Source organism: Phalacrocorax aristotelis, chromosome 11 (genome assembly GCF_949628215.1).
Source record: "Phalacrocorax aristotelis chromosome 11, bGulAri2.1, whole genome shotgun sequence".
Taxonomy (NCBI): domain Eukaryota; kingdom Metazoa; phylum Chordata; class Aves; order Suliformes; family Phalacrocoracidae; genus Phalacrocorax; species Phalacrocorax aristotelis.
In genome coordinates this window covers 9076634-9089054 of record NC_134286.1, presented here as the reverse complement: position 1 = coordinate 9089054, position 12421 = coordinate 9076634, and the positions used below count along the sequence as shown (strand labels likewise).

Sequence of the window (12421 nt, the reverse complement as noted above, 5' to 3'; positions counted from 1 at the left end):
ATGACCCCTAGCACTCTGTGGGTAGCAGGGCTTTGCTCAGCCCAGTGAGTCCTGTGGGTCCCAGTAACAGCACCTTGCTGTTGTGGGCAAGCAGGGGAACGGCTGTGCTGGCAAAGTGCCATCGCTGGTTGGGTTTTCCCCCCTTGGACCATGCACAGACCCTGGGAGGAGAAGGCTGTTCCCCCCTCCAGCGGCTCCCCAGGCAGGAACGGTGCTATTGGCTGGACTAACTTTTTATTTTTTTATTTTTTGCAACCGCCTCCCTGCTATAAGTGGCAAAGCAGCCGCTGTCCTGTCAGCTGGACACCCCAGCCCAGCCGCGCTGCCTCTGCAAGGCTCGGCCCCGGACCGAAGCGCTCCCACGTCCATCCCACTGCCGAGGTGCCGTGCAGAGCCGCACGCAGAGTTCAGTCTATCCCTTCCCTCCTCCGGGCAGCAGCCGTCTCGCAGCAGCTCCCAGGCTCTCCGGCAGCCAGTAAGCACATGCCTCTGTCTCTCCGTCTCAGGCATCATCTTGCTGGGCAGGGAGCGTTTCAGCATCCCATGCTCCACATATCTTTGGGTTTCAGAGCTTGCGCTGGGTCTTTTCTCTGCCTTGTGACTGCTCTGCTGGGGAAGGGTTTGTGACAGCAGGGCTGGGGGAAATGGGAAGTCTGTGGGTGTATAATGTACTTCTAAAACACTCTTTCTAGCAAGCAGATTCTTAATGGCTTGCTGAGTTAACCTCAGAAACTGCCTCTGCTTCATGGGGTGTTTTGGGGTGGAATTTATCTAAATTCTTGCTTCTGATTTCTCTTGGATCTTCTTCTTCTGATACCTGTATTCCCTCCTGGAAGGTGGTGGCTTTGAAAGTACAGGCAGCCACTGGGATATAAATATAACTTTTTCCCTAGCTTCCCAGCTGGTGGGTGTTTAGGGAGGGTTTGCAATGGTACAGAGCTGTGTAAGAGCTGTCAGCTGTGTGTTTTCCTAGGCAGGTGATCAGATGTGCCCGTTTAAAGCTTTTAATGACAGCTGGGGAGGAACTAGCTGAAGCAGTGGCTGTTCCGTGGGCTCTCAGGTGATGTGGTGCTCTCAGAAAGTGAGGACTGATACCCTCTGAATCGTGAGAGCAGGCTGGCAGTAACAGAATTGGGGAACGTGGAATTGCAAGCTTTTACCTAATAATTATCACACCTTCCTCTTTCTTTCTGTATTGTGGAATACCAGGCAGCTGCAGAGTTTCTGACTAGCCACGCTTGCAGCTGTCCCCATGTGAACGCAAACACCTTTCTCTTTATACAAATACTGCACCCCTGTGTCTATCTAGATTTGTGGAATCACTTGCATGAGTGAAACTGTTTGCCCATGTGTTTGCAGGGTGGGTGTTTCTGTCACTAATCTTTTCTTTAGCAATTAGGCAAAAGATAAGTGACCCTGGTCCCGTCTGTATTGTGTAAGCAGGAGCTAGCCTTTGGTTTAGGAATGGATGTGGCTGCTTTTTAAATCACTGAAATCTAGCACGTGAAAGGGAGGAAAGTGGTTAAAACAATCGACCTACTAATTAGTCTTTTATTTTGTTTTGAGAGGAAGAGTGGTGTTTTCTTTAAAAACAACAATAAAAAACTTCTGAAAGGAAACTGATTAAATTCTTAAGCCATGATGTACGAAGCAAAGAGTTGATCAAGCAACCAAATATGGCTTTAAAATTTAAACTTTCTTTTTTAATGATAAAAGCATCCACATACTTCACTTCAGTGACAACACCCTCCTCTTTTTCTGTTTTTTTCTTCCCCCCAAGAACAGCATACTTGAATACAAACCAGTTCTTAATTTCTCCTTAAAGAGTTCAGCATATAAAAATTCATTCTTGACTAATACCCGCTACAAAAATGAGAGTTTGGTGTTTCAGAGCTAACACCACAAATGCAAAAAACCGAACCAACCAACCTAAAAAACCCAATGCATGTGCCCCCCACCCCCCCAACACCGCCCAACAACCAAACACACACCCAAAACCCAAGAGCTCTGTGCAAAAGGAAGTTAATTGCTCAGAGTTTGGACTGTGGCTCTGAAGAACCAATTCAGGGCTGGGGTTTTACAGCTGCTTTCTGACTTGCACTGCTCTTGGGGAGTTCTGGCTGGCAGAAGTCTGTAGGATTGGGCTCTTGAAGTGTTTCTAACAGGAGAAGTTATTCCTTGTTGTGAATGATAGCTTGCCTCCATGTATGCTGGTATAATTCTCTGCATGGATGTAAATAATGGCAGCTGTTCAAGAGGAGACAACATTTAGGGTACTCAAACACCTGAAAATAAACACCCTCCAGACTGTCTTGGCTAGCCTCTATTTCAGAAGCAGCCTTTCTATCAAACTGTACCATGAATGGAAAATCCAGACGTATGGTATGAAGCAGCTGGTGGGAGCCCTGTCAGATCTCTGTTCACATCCATGAATAGGGGAATGGTGCTGTAGGATGCCCTTTACCTCTGATCTAGTCCTATATCCCATGAATATGACTTAGAGTCCACACCTACTGCACTAGGATATAATGAAAGCTTTAAGTAACTGCCTTCCTTGCCCCCAAGAAGCAATTTACTTCCTTTTGTGTAATACTGATGTGAAGAGAGGGTAGTTCTGTGTTATGGGATATCCCATGGCCCTTTCTGTGCTTTGTGCATGCTGGTGGAAACTTGTGCTCCTTTGGTGCGGTTCGGGTACTGCAGCTGTCATCCCCTTCCCACCTCCATCTCAGAAACACGTACTTGCTGTCGGTGCATACAGCTCCTAACACTGGGTGGGAGCTGGGATGTGGCTGAAACTTCCAATGCTTCAGTGGAGAAAACTAATGACGTGAGCCAGGAATAATATTGTCCCTTCAGCAGCAGCCTGCGTGAATGATGTCCTTTTAAGTTTATTCCCGCTCCAGGGGATGCACTGAGGGGATTTAAATGTCAATTTCTTAAGAAACCTTGGAAAATTCCTTTGATCTTTGCTGATGAGATGATCCATTTAGCACTTTCCCTTTTTGTGGTGCTGCTTAGACCTGAAGTCCCAGTGGCACTAAATGCAGCAAGGTAAACCTCCACCAGCAGCGTGCAGAGTTTGCTCAGGCTTTGGGTATGCTCCTAAATCAGATTAGCCTGCTGGAGAGCAATAGGCAGGTTCTGGCTGGCCCCTCTGGGGTCACACTGAGATGCAGGTGTCACCAGATGTGCGGAGGGCTGAGCCATGCAGCCTCTCACACTTGTGGTCCTCAGCTGTTGTCATGCTGTGCTCTGCAAAGCCAAGGTAGCAAAGCTGAGATTTCAGATGTGATTCTGTAGCTTTAGCTATGTGGAATCACTTTTGCTTTAAAAGGTAATGGAAATGTCTATACAATAAACCTTCCCAGACCTGACTTGTGGTTTTTATAATAAAAAATGCATTGTAAGTCAAAATACTTCAGCTTGATTCATTGGGATCACTTCTTTTTCTTTATTACGGAAGATGCAGACAGGGAGAGTAACAAAGCAGAAATGTCTGAGATCAGTCGTTTCATGCCTTATTTTGGCAGAAGGAGTGTGGGAGGAAGAAAGAAACCTCATGTTTCATTTAGATACCCTGATTTGGAGAGGAGTTTTAAGCAGATGGCTTTTGAGACACTAGGACTCTAAAGGATTAAATGTTATTTAGATAAACGCATGCTTCTACTTCTGCAGCCTGGTTTAGAATGACTGTGCCATATATTCTGGCTTCAGTTCTTTTATCCCTGGGTCCAGTAAAAACCCTGCTTGTAGCCACTTGGCCGGGTGTAGGAGCAAAGGCACTGGGGCTTCCCCGGGTTCAGAGACAGGATGTAGCCCAGCATATTTTGACTCTGTGATGTGCTTCAGCTGGGGATTGTTGTAGATAGGCAGCCCAGAGCCAGCTCTGGGGATGTCACCACAGTGGGAATGAATTGGAGCTGAGAGGCCAAGGCTGGTCTGCGATGAGCATTTCTCCCTGCCAACCATCCACCTGTGTCCAAAGGGAGCCTGCCGACTCAGCAAATACTGTGGAAACTTTGGCTCTGAAATGATGTATAAGTTGGTGGAATAAAGACCCTTACAGAAGGATTATGAGTTGCTTGGTGCAGGGAAGTAGTCCTGCAGTGTCTAAGGCAGTCACAAAGTTGGGCTAAAATGAGGGCTATGTGCTGGGAGGGATCCCCTGGTGGGTGCTGCTGAGTCCCGCAAAACAGGCAGGTAACAAAGAGGGGAAAGGTGGTAGGAAAATGGAGCCCTCTCCCAGGCTGTTACCATCAGTCCCAGGGGATGCAGGTGCTGTGTGTACCACATGCTCACCCTCCCCAGGCCCATAGCCAAAAATCTCCTTTTGCTGCCTGAAGTATTTCCTGCAAAGGCTTTGCTCTGCTCCAAGATAGTATGTGGAAAGCCACAGAAGCCTTCTTGGTGGGGCAGTGTTCACCCTCACTGCACATCCCTGCAGCGTGTACTGAAGCAGGATTTGGCCCTTGATACTTTCAGGGTGATGTAGGCGTGCAAGCTGCCAAGAATGTCGCCAGAGCAAACTCCTATTGTCACAGCAAGACAGCGTGGTGCTGTCTAGGGAAGGGACGGACAGAAGGATGGATGCTCTTGTGCTTCTCCAGCTTTTTCATCTCCCTCTGAAGAGATAGCAAATAGGGTTTGTGTCCTATGGCATATAGGGGTTTGGAACTATTTGAAAGCAGGGCAAGGATTATAATATAGCCACGCTGGCATGGGATAGACAGGTCCTGAGGAAATGCTCTTTCACAAAAGGGCCAATTAAAAAGTGCCTTGGAAAAGGTTGGAGAGCCAGGGCAGGGTTCCCAACAGTGACAGAGCTGCAGCCCAGGGTGGAAGGGCTGGTATTTTGCTGTGTGCCTGACTGGAAACTTTAAGGCAGAGTTACAGTTTTGGTTTGGATGCTGTTACAGAATTGCATTCCTTTTGTAAATAGGAAATTCAAAACCTCTTGACTTCAGATTGATGTTTTCAGAAGACCCATTCATTCCACAGATGTACCTGATTTTTTTTTTTTTGTTCCTTGAGTTGACCCTAGTGATCGATGTAATTTGGGATACATCTCTCTCTCCCTCCTGCTCCGCAATTAAGTAGGCAGTCAACAGCCGTTAACTGTGAGGGATTAAAAGTGGTGCGACGTGGCTGTGTTTGTGGTCTGCTGGGATCAAATGCAGAACATCAGTTGCCACCCAGACCTCTGATGAAGAACAGGAAAAAACTATTCCTGCTGGGAATAAGGACCACAGGGCGGCTGTTTGACTTCCTTGTTTCTAATCTTTTCACCCCTGGAAAGGTGAAGCTGGAGCAGAGTAGAAAAGAGGAGACTAAAATCTGCCTCACAGGACACTGCCTGACAGGTATAGCTTGAGTTTAATAGTTTGGACCAAAATGTTTCAGAGCCAGTTTACTTGTTGAAATGCAAAACTACAGTGAAATGAATCTGTTCTGATGTTCCTACTGTCATGCAGATGGGGAGGAAGAAATAGTTTAAAAAAAAAGTTTAATAGTTTAAAAAAAGCAAAAAAAGCTTTCTCTCATGGAAAATCCTTCCACTTGTCTTCAAGACATCAGAGACCTTCATGCTTCATGATGCTATGAGATAGGGGGAGCTTCACATCAAATGATGCCTGGCTCCAGTGGTGTCTGCCTACTGAAATGATGGGTTTGAGAGACCACTGTTAGCAAGCAATTGCATATGCTAGATATGCCGAGGGACTCCTGTTGGGAGGCACGGTTGGTACGGAGATCTATAATCCACCTATTTTGCTTCAAGCTAGCTTTAATGCTGAAGCAGCTGCCCCAGTATGTGAGGGTTCTTGTGTTACACCAGTGTCTAAGCGGCAGAGGACCTAGAGGTTCGGGCAGAGCAAGAATACTTCTCCCCTCTTTTGCTTAGCCAGAGACAGCAAAAATCCACTCAATCCTCCAAAACTCTGTCTTATGAACCTGTGTGCTGGACATGCCTTTCTTCCTTTGCTAGGAAAAATACAAGTGGTTCATCACTCTAAACCCATGGCTGGTCCAGCCCACAGTGGTGGCTTTTCTGCAGGGAATTGGCTCCCGGCTCTTCCCCAATGCCTTCATTTGGGAATATTCAGTTTTTATGTGCATCCCGTGGTTTCTGACCAAAGATCCCCGTAAGGGTAACTATGAAACCACCCTAAATATAGCTCCCCCACTGCTGATAGGATGCTGGGGTGGGAGAAAATAATGTACTTTCTTTTAAAGAAATGCCCCAAATTGTGGGAACCATACTGACTTGGCAGGCTACTTGCAAGGCATTTGCTATTTGTTTAACTTGGGACCGGCTGCCCCTGGCAGTTGTTACCATCAGCCGCCTTTCTTATCTGCTCTTTTCTATAATAAACATTGGAGCAAAGGTTTGGAATTAGTCACTGCCTGCCTGCCTTTCCAGCTTCTCTCTTCTAATCTCATTTTTTGAACTCTCAAGCCTTTTTCACTTCATTCTGTGCCTCTTGGTTTGCCCCTCTTCTCACTGAACTGACATAGCAAAGAGGTCGTTAAAATACCCTGTAGATGTGTCATCCCCAGGATTGCCTGCATCCCAGAAGACATGCTGCCCTGGGACAGCTGTGTGCTCTCATGCTGCTGCTGGGTACTACAGAGATTTTTCTAGCATGACTTACCTAATCCAGTGGATGGGCTGGATGAGTTGTTCTGGCTGACGTCTGTCCAGTTGAACAGCCCGTGGAGGCAGTGTTAGGATCCTGAAAGCATCCTGGGGGCCTGGCACTGTGTCCCGCTCTTTAGTACAGCATTAACCGCAAAGCAGTCGGTGGTTCGAGGGAATGCAAACACAGACAGCACCTCCAGAAGCACAGGGCTGTGTGGTCCTCATTCGGAAGTCTGAGTAATTCCTACTGATTTGCTTCCACTTAAAAATTCCCTGGTGATCTCTAAGCATTGTCTTGATGTGGTCTTGCTTCTGACAGTACCGTAGGAGAGGCAGTAATGAGCAGTCCAGGGTGCAAGAATCTCTCTCTCCCTGGTCTCATCTCACTTTAAAAATACACAGAGCTATATATTTCACTCAACACATGCAAATACTGTTTCCTATCTACCCTTGCTCTGCCGACTGAAAGCCAGTCATGCTTCTCCTCTGGGACAGCCTGCCAGGTAAATGCCACTTGATGTATAACGTATTTCAGTGCTGCCTCTGGAAAAGGCCCAGGTGATGGCATCGGAGCAGGATGGGAGAGCAGCCCACGTTCACCCCGCAGCGGCACAAAGACACTCAGTGGGGATGCAAATCTGTTTAGTTCTGTCCAGATTTGCTTTGTTGGATGCATGAGCATGTCATCCACCTCTTGCCATAATCTTCCCTTCTCTCTTACACCATTATCACCATAACGATTTTTAGCTGAAGGTGGAAACTTTGACTCTGGATCTGTCTCTGTGGTGGGATGGGTTTCTTGCAGTGGGTAGGGACACAGCCTGCCTGCTTTCATTTCAGGAGGCTGGACTGGGGGCTTATCCATGGATTACCTGTCTTGACCAATGTTTCATCTTGCTGGATTGAGCTGGTCAGGTTGGAGTTTTTCTTTTTTTGCAAAAACACATTAGTAAAAACAGACACCACTGATCTCTTTCAAGTACTCTGCAGGCTGCAGATCAGAGCAGGCAAATACCCTGGGGTTAGTCCTGCTTCCTGGGCTTCTTGGTGCCCTTTGTGCTGATGCATGTGATGATGAACGGGAGGAAATTCCTGCCCAAGAGCATAAACAGGCAGCAAGTCCTAAAACTGTCCTGTGTCCTCATAGTCCTGACACGTGAAATGAAGCTGATGATGGCTGGTGTTAGTGGATATGCCCGTGTCAGACCCTCCTGATACCTGTTTCAGGGAGAGATTTTTTGATCTCTGGCCGGAGAGGATTACAGACAGTGTCTGCCTGGTTGCTGTGATGTGCTGGAGGAGGCTATAACACCTGCCTGGTGTCTGGGGTGGCAGAGGGCTACCATGCAGGGTCACCTGCGGTGTGTGGGCGCGAAGGCCATGCCTCACACCTCCTTTTCTCAGTTTTGTGTCACTGGGGTCAGGCCTGAAGTCAGCTTTCCTTCTCACCTCCAGTGCTAACGCAGCTCATCTCCATAGCAATGGCTGTAAATACCGTGTGTCCGTGTCGTGTCCCCCGCCCCCCCACCCCGCACTCCTATACCCCAGGCTGTGTTGATGCTGTAATGTGGTGAAGCTCTCTGTGTATTTCACTAGACACTGAAACAAACAACCAATAAATCTGTTATAAACCAATGAGTAATTTGTTTTGGTTACCAGGGAGATTGCCAAGTGCAAATTCGACCTGAAATAGCAATGAGCTCATCCTCTGAGCAGCGCCAGTGCCTGAGCTGGAGCAGCCGGATGGAAAGGGAGCCAGCACCAGTAACGCTGTCTGCTCCACCGACATTTGGACGCTGTGCGAGCTGTTTTGCCAGAGAGCTTTTGCCTTGTAAACGAGATCATGCAGGGGATCGTGCGTGAGGCTGGTTGCTGAGCCTCGGCTTTTACAATTCCTGGAAGTGTGGCGAGAGTGTGGAGAGCTCTGCGGGGTGGGTAAGGTGCTGCAGAGGCGGCTTCCTCCGCCGTCTCCCCTATCTTGGAAACCTCTCCCTGTACAAGGATTGTCAGGAAAACTTAGATTCTTGACTTGTAGAAAAGGGTTAGTTTTAAACAGCTAGGTAGATAGGTGTATCTGATGGGCAAAGCCTCTCCCCTGCCACAGCTCCAGGGGCTGGAGCAAGGACTTGGAAAAACCTCACCCTCTTCTGCAACATACCTGGGGCAGGAGCTTGAAAATTTGGACTCTGCCATTATTTCACCCTGAAGCATCCCCACTTTAAGTAAATCAGGACTTGACTTTTGAAGGGCTGATGCTAGTGGCAGGGTTTGGCAGCTTTCTGTGCCTGTCCATCCTTGCAGTTGCTCCCAGGAATAAGCCTGCAGGCAACACTAGGTGTCAGGAGGACCTGCGCTTGGACAGCCACTGCGGTTGGCTCCTGCCAGAGCTGAGACCTGTGTGATGAAGGTTGGGCTTGGAGCGGGCTCTTGCAGGCCTGCTGCTGTGCCAAAAGGAGGCTGTGCTGCGCTTGGACTCTTTGGCAGGGCTCCAATAGCATCCTGCACCTTTTTCTGCTAAGGCAGAGATGTTTCCAGATGTACTTGCATTCAACGAATTCACATTTTCTGAAGAAATACAATTTTTAACTAAAAAAGCCTGTCTGTAGGAAGAAGTACTGCCTGTCCCTCTGCACTAGGATGCTGCGGGGGGGAGGCTGACAAAGGTATGGCAGTGGTCTCTGCTGCTCCCTTTTCTTGGTTTTGCTCCCCATTGCTGAGTTATCAAACACATGAAGTGGTGTAGAAATACATCAGAATATCACCTGGCAGCTGTCTTGATAAGCAATGCATAAACCACTTACCATGACCAGTGACTGAAAAAATAAGAATTATCAACAGCACAAATGCAGACAAAACCTGAGCCCCTTAAACGTCCATGAACCCACTCACATGATGCAAAAATACAATGGTTTTTTGGATTAGCTTTATAGCTTTCTGGAGCAAGGGATGAAGGTTGCATCTATAAAAAGGGCATTGGTTTCAGCAGGGGTGTTTTTGTACTTTGGAAGTCTTTTATTATAATTTCACAAGATCTGTGTTCTTGCAAGCCCCTTCCAGGCCTGTGGGTGGATTTCTTCCAGCTCCTTTCTGCAGCCATGTGGGAAATGCTTTGATGACACAATCAAGTCCCCCAGCATCACGGGCAGCTCTGTCGCATTCAGCCATCAGCTCTAGGGAAGGACTTCATGAAACCCTAGTACTTGGATTAGGTCAGCAACTGAAAGAAGGTGATTTTAATGTGAGGAGCTATAACTGAGATTTGTGTGAGAGAGGCAGGAGTTCACCCCATGTATCTGCCTTTTATAGCTGGCAGAAAGTCGGCAATGCTCTCGGTGTGCCTGGGCCATCCCAATGGCTAGTTTTGAGTCTGCATGACTGTGCTGTGTAGTGCAGCTCCTTCCACTGTGTCCCCCATATTGCCCATAACTGAGCTGTCAGGTAGCTAAAACCACTGCTCTGTGGTGTTTTATCTTTTGCTTTCAGCACCTCTTTGGAGATGAGGCACAGCACATCTAATGTGTGCATGAATTGTTTGTATGTGGCGCTTGGTATTCCTTTATGTTGCCTCTTTATTATGGGGCCAAGCAGTGGGCATGAATGTTTGGGGGTGGGACAGGCATCCGTGCAGGCCTGCAATGTCTCTCTTCCTCACGTCCTCCCCCAGCAGAGTGTCCCCACCCCAGTGTTTCGCCTACTTGGTATCAAGGCGTGTTTGCTTTTTGGCTGTCTCTGGGCAACTAAAAACACTACTGTACTTTCTAGATCCTGGACTTGGCCTGGACCAAGTCTAACCTTGCTCAACGCTGGCATAAAGCAGGCAAAGCTTACTCCTGCACTTGCTCTAGCACAGCTGAGAAGACAATTTGGCTCAAGAGGTGTAACTTTATCAAAGGGACAGTAGAGTCCTTGCTATTACAGGAATCAGTGATTTGGAAGCCTCACCCTTTCCCCATTGTCCTGCAGCATTCCCAGCGGGACATGGGTTCTTGTGGGCTCTCATGCAATGTGGCTGCACAAGCTGGTTTTAAAAGAAAGCGAGCCACTGTTTCACATCTGCTTTAGCTTTTTGACAGTTTTCTCTGGCACTTGCGTGCAATTAGTGTTGCTTTTTTGTCACATGGAGCCGACCCTCTAATAGTTTGATTTGGACGGTAGTTTGACAGCTAGCAGCAATTGTATTGAGAAGGCCTGTTTCTCTTTGCAGACTGTGTTACTCATTGCCCCTGAATTTATTGTCTCGCTGCTACTTGAAAAAGAAAACAAAATCATCTTTTGGGCCTGGATCCAGCCACAGAGCAGAGGATGGCTTAATCAAACACATAAGTGGTTGTACGAACTCCAGTTAGTTTATTTCTAGGTTTAAAATCAAGCACTCTTCTAAGTATCTTATTTTTCTTATTCCAAGACTTGTGTTTAATAAATGTAACAGCCCATAGGCTTTGCCCATTGCTTCAGGAGTGAGCACTGATAGAAATGCTGTAATGTGCAGTGCTGCTGTGAGACCTCGAGTGGGAGCATGGGAGAGGGGAGGGGACCTCCTCTTGGCTCCGAACACCCTGGCCCATCCCTGTGGAGGTGGGGGGTAAAAGTATTTCTTGTTTTAGCAAACGGGAGGCAAATTAAATTTAGCAGTTCAAATAACCTTGCCTGTCCATACTGCTTTGGGCTGAACTGTCTCTTGCCAACTATTGCAAGTATTGTCTCTTGCCTACCGATTTTAATATTTCCAAAGACGCAAAAGCAACTGAAATTTTGCTCAGTTACCGAAAAACTAGAGTGGGAGGGTGTTGTGGGGAGGAGAATTCCCCTGCCCACCACCTCTGAAACAGCCTTCATCCTGCAGACGAGGACACTCAGCTGGGATGCAGCAATCCAGGGCTGGGCTCCTGCCCATGGGCCGAGAGCCGTTCTGGGTTGGGTCTCTCTGGTTTTGGCTGAAATTGAATCTTAACTCTGATGAAAGATTTAAAGATATTTGTTCCTTTTTTTTTCTTTAACCGACCCCTTGGTGAATGCTTTTTAGTGTAGACCTTGCCCAGCTCTGATCTGACATGATTTCCAGGGAGACCTGGGATCCTTATCACTTTATGAAAAATGAGATTTACATTCCTGTATCACACAGGCACTTTGAAAATATTATCCCTGACTCCAGAGAAATGGCTCATACATTTTAATGCCGTTATTAGAAATTGAACTGACAACACTTACCCTCAGTGGAAACTGCTGTGCAGCTCGGGGGGAAAAATATGCAGAAAGCACTGGTGGAGACTTCAGAGAGCTCTCATCACCTTGAGATGTGTATGCTTTTGATGCAGTGTTTCTGCTGAATGAAAAGAACAAGGTTTGGTATACGCCAGAGAAAGGGGGAAGCACAAGTGCGTGGGCTGGCAGCACGGGGTGAGTCAGCAGCGGGGCTCAAAGCACCAAAACAGCCTCTGGACTGAAAGGCAGAGTGCGCCCAGGCCTTGCACAGTGGTGGGGAAACGTGGGCTGCTCTGGGCTTGTGCGTCCCAGGGTCTTGTGGAGATGTGGCGCGCGGGTGCTTTATTTGCTGTCTTTGTAAGTAAAGAGAAACTGAGCTGGATGAGCGCTGGCTTAAATGGGCACGAGTGAAGTGCTGTTGAGATGCTCAGATTGGTGAAAGATGCTCTCGGGAGGAGAAGCAGCAAGGAACTGCGGGGAAAAAAAAAAAACCAAAGCAGGTTGTTTTTAAAATAAATTCTTTTTTTTTGTGGTAAATGAACTTGCAAGAATCAGCTGATCTCCGTTCCTCTCAGGGCA

At 47.5% G+C, this 12421-nt stretch overlaps 1 protein-coding gene across 2 annotated transcripts in view; it reads left to right on the top strand.

Annotated features, from left to right (window-relative positions):
* The first annotated feature begins 258 nt into the window (after nucleotides 1-258).
* FHL1 (four and a half LIM domains 1) overlaps nucleotides 259-12421 on the top strand; it is a 32406-nt gene continuing 20243 nt past the window's right edge. Inside the window, exon 1 of one of the 2 annotated variants that reach the window (XM_075106777.1) lies at nucleotides 259-475. The gene's annotated coding sequence lies outside the window, so the exon portion shown is untranslated. The remainder of the gene's footprint in view (nucleotides 476-12421) is intronic. The other variant, XM_075106778.1, reaches the window with a different exon arrangement.